Genomic DNA, 4,848 nt, shown 5'->3' on the forward strand with positions numbered 1-4,848 from the left:
AGCCCTCGCTTTACTTTCTCTTGCTTATCCTCTCTTTTGTTCACAATTTTATGGACTTAAATTTTTTGGGTGATGAACTTTTTTTGAAAATGACGAATTTCCACACACCATCTGCATTTCACCACCAAAATTACGAAGTTTATATATAAATTTTCATCTCCAATTTGACCCTCTTAAAAAACGAATTTTTATGAAAAACGTATATTAAACTTTTTCTCAAACCATGAACTCATATATCTAGTTTTACATTTCTAACTTCAAAAATGACAAAGTTTCATATAAACTTTCATTCCCTATTTTTCCCCCTTGAAGAATGATTTTTTTGAAAATATTAATACCGTAAACTTTTGTTTAACCATGCTCATATATCATTTTTTACATTTCTAACTTTTAAAATTGGGTAAGTTTCATACACACTTCCAACACTCGTTTTAACTTCTTGAGGGATGATTTTCCGAAAATTCTTTCTTAGTGCACTCTTACGTAACTTAAGAAAGTTTGACAAAACAAGCTTCTTGAGCCAGCGGTTTTAGCTGTGGTTGGTCGAGCCTCGAGTCAGACATTCAGTTTCTTCTTTTATATATATAGACAGCAAGTACAAATCCGCTTCGCTGGACAATTGCAATTTTAAATACAAAGAATATTTCGTTATAAACTTCACTTCATTTGCCATCACTTATTTCCGCTTCCGTTTACAATTACGTTGGTTTTAATTTTTGGTGCGGTATCCCCTAATTTTTTTTAACAAAATACACCGTCTTTAATATTCGCTGATGATGGATATAACTTTCTATATGTGAAAGTATTTTTAAAATCGGTTATGTAGTTTTTGAATTGATCTATTTTATTTAATGTTTCAAAAAATTTCGCCCGCTTTTTCACCACACTGAGCTAAATTTTCAAAAATCCTTCCTTAGTGCTCATCTACAGTGGAAAAAAAACTCACACGCAAATTTACATAGTCCGAGTCCCTGAAGTTTTGACTGTGCGTTCACATGTGTCATCAGTCCGTCTGTTATTATTTTATTTATAACTAGGTGGGAACTACCCGCTTTGCTGGGCAACATCCCCACTTGCACCCCTCCCTCCACATTTCCTTGCGTTGGATAACATTTTTGTAATGTACACGTCATGCTCTTTTATTTGATACCCCACTTAGGTATATTTGTAAATATTCGATATTTCCTTCCCACTTTCTCGCTACACCTTTCTACCCTCCGAAGGTTAAAAAAATTTCTAAATGTAATTTAAAACATTCTGACCAAGTTTTGAACTATTAAAAGCCATAATTGAAAAATATGAATTTTTTATTCATGAACACCCCCGCAACCCCCCTTGTGGGTGGAATTTCGTAAAATCCGTTCTTAGCTGACCTCTACTTGGCAAAAGGAATATTCCTGCCAAATTTCCAGTCTCTAGGTCTTATAGTTCCAGAGATATCGTGATGAGTGACTATCTATATCTATAGAAAGTCTCCTATATATTTATACAAGAGTGATACCCACCCGCTTCGCTGGGTTTAAAAGTAAAGATTGATAAAGATTGCTATAATATAATTGCCAAAGCCATAATTGAAAAATATGAATTTTTTATTCATGAACACCCCCGCAACCCCCCTTGTGGGTGGAATTTCGTAAAATCCGTTCTTAGCTGACCTCTACTTGGCAAAAGGAATATTCCTGCCAAATTTCAAGTCTCTAGGTCTTATATTTCCAGAGGAATTTTTTATTCATGAACACCCCCGCAACCCCCCTTGTGGGTGGAATTTCGTAAAATCCGTTCTTAGCTGACCTCTACTTGGCAAAAGGAATATTCCTGCCAAATTTCAAGTCTCTAGGTCTTATAGTTCCAGAGATATCGTGATGAGTGACTATCTATATCTATAGAAAGTCTCCTATATATTTATAGATAATAACAAATTTTCACACCCGCTACTACACTGGACGTGATGCCCCCGTCCAGATAAACTGAAGTTAATGTTTTTTTCTTTTCTTGATTAGTGTAATATTTATTTTTATGGAAAGAAAAATTCGATGGTAATTTTATTATTTAAAATATGAATTAGCAATATCCTGTTCATGAGAGGAAATAAAAAATTTATTAAATATTTTATAGAACCGCAAATTTTAGTAGTTCTGTATCAAATATTCTTTCTAAGATTATTGATTTTGTAAGAAAATCTATTGCTGGTTTTACCTTTAGAAGTCTTTAAAAATAATTCAAATTTCTATCTTCAGGGATTTTGCCCTAGAATCGTTCTGTGGATTTGAACTTTAACAAGATAGCTTCATAACCATTGTTTTAAATATTCTGTACAACGATTAGATACAGTTCCAGATTTTCGATTTATAACGAAGCTTTCATATCATACCGCTTGTGAGAACAAAAATTATTTTTTTAATATTTTAAATACTATATATTTAAAAAACCATAAAAACATTATAACATACGTTAATCTATATTTGCCTATTAAATAAAATTATTAACATGGAGTTTCTATTTGGATGTCTATTAGGTACTATAGATGAACTGTACCAATTTTTCATACATAAACCGTTACCGATAAACTTGAACAAAGACAATCATAAGAATCTCTGTAGTTTTGCATAATTTTATTTAATTGTGTCTCTTAAACGGTACGGTAAACAAATTTTTTTTGTTCTATTTAGATATAGACCACAAGCCCATGCTAAAATTAATCGGGTGTTAATATATTCTGTATTTATGTTAATCTCCTTGAATACTTATGCAGGGCTAGTATCCAGCAATGCCGATCATATTTGTTGATGCAGATGCAGAGGTGAGATACCAAGAGATGTTACCTCCATATTCTCACCTGTACTCATGTGTACCGCGCAAAAATGACGCCATGGTGCTTAATCTTACTTTTACATATAGGAGCATCTTTTTCAACATGTTTCCTGTTGGGTCATTTTATCTGAAAAATTTCAGCATGGGCTTGTGGCTTATTAAGGAACTATGAACTTTTGAATAAATTTTAATAAAATAGTAGTTAACTGTGACCCTCGATACTGTCATACTAACTTAAGTCACAAAAAAGAAAAATTTAAGTGTACAAATAAAGTTTAGAGTCACTTTCACGGTTTATTACTTAAAAGTAAGAAATCGAGGGCTAAGGCTTAGTTAAGAGCAAACGTTACCCTATTTGCGAGGAAGTGGCATAGTTTGTATTGAAACAATTTATTAAATAATGAGAATTATGACGGTACTAAATATACCTCGATAAGGAAGTCTGGATAGGCGCAATGGTAGATTATCCGTAGGACAAAATAGGCACGTTTCAATAAGCACAAGGCTGCAAAGGGGCGCGTCAGATTTGTTTCCCAGAGTAACATCATTCATTTCCATGCTCAAGCATTGATATTTTTAGTTAGATATACAGTAAAAATATGTTAATATATTATAGGTAATAATAAAGGGGGTAAGCATAAACGAGAGATGACCAAAAGTATTTTTAGGTCGTATCCATCAGCTGGTGGAGCTAATCCATAGGACAGCCACCCAGCTTGATAAAAATTGTACAAAAAAAAATTATACAATTATGTATAATACAATATAATGTTAATAATAAAAAATTATTTTTAGATGTCCATCAAAACGAGGATAAGGATCCTAATGATAATAAAAAGCGGTCTTGGTTCGACCCGAAAGGTCCAAACGACTATCTTCCCAGTGGAAAGGATAAAAAAATATCATATGTTTTAATATTTATAATTTTTTTTCTAAAATTTTGCTTTTTCATTTTTTCGTGTCCCTACAGCGGTGCTTCGCCCCCGCACCCCCATGACGTTAAAACTATATAAATGATAAGTGATAATAGCGACAATTATACAATTTTCCATTCGTTACAAAAAACAGTTTGACCGATTTGAGAAAAGAAAATTGTGAAAATAGGTTAGGACCTAAAGATAAAAACAACTGTAACCAAGACAAGTGGAAAAGCCTTAAACTGGAAAGGACCACCTGTGCGGCAGTGGAAACATACACAGTGGGCCGAAGAGTTTCCAACGTCATCGAAAATAAATTTCCGGACCAGGGGAAATAAATTTCGACCACGAAAATCATCGAGTTACCGTCCGAGCTCCAGACAATAAAGGCAAGAGCAGGAAATTTAAAATACTATATCTAGAAATGGAAAGAAATTTCAAAAGACCCGTTCAACCTTCAATGTGTTCAGGGATACAAAATCCCTTTCACATCACAAGTAGTTCAAAAACATGTACCAGTTGAACCAAATCGTTCGATCAACGAAAACAGGGAACTACAATTGTCGTTAAGTAAGCTTTTCGACATGGGTGCAGTCTCTCAAAGCTTACCCTGTTAAGGACATTTAATTTTTAGTTACTTTCTTCTTATAAAAACCGGATGGAACAAAGCGATTCATTTTGAATAAAACGCTTGAACTAATTTGTAGATACAGTACATTTTAAACTGAAAGGTATTAGAACCTCAAAAACTGGTAACGTTAAATATCTTCATGGGGTCAATAGATTCAAAAGACTCATTATACCGATTAACAAAAAATATCGAAAAAAAAAATTTAAGATTTATTTTGACGGGAATTTTATATGAATTTACATGCTTACCGTTCGGGTTATCGACTGCTCCATATGTTTTTACTAAGATTATGAGTTATGTTCAGTTAACGTGAAAGAGGCATTATGTATTCTATATATCATGACGACAATATCTGATTCGGTTATTCTCGAGAAATGTGTTCAAAAAACATAGAACAAACAATTGTCTCCTCAGAAAAACTGGGTTTCATAATAAACAAGGGAAAAAAAGTAATACAAAACCTACACGACGCTGTAAATATCTCGGATT

The sequence above is a fragment of the Chrysoperla carnea genome, chromosome 5 (assembly GCF_905475395.1).
Source record: "Chrysoperla carnea chromosome 5, inChrCarn1.1, whole genome shotgun sequence".
NCBI lineage: Eukaryota > Metazoa > Arthropoda > Insecta > Neuroptera > Chrysopidae > Chrysoperla > Chrysoperla carnea.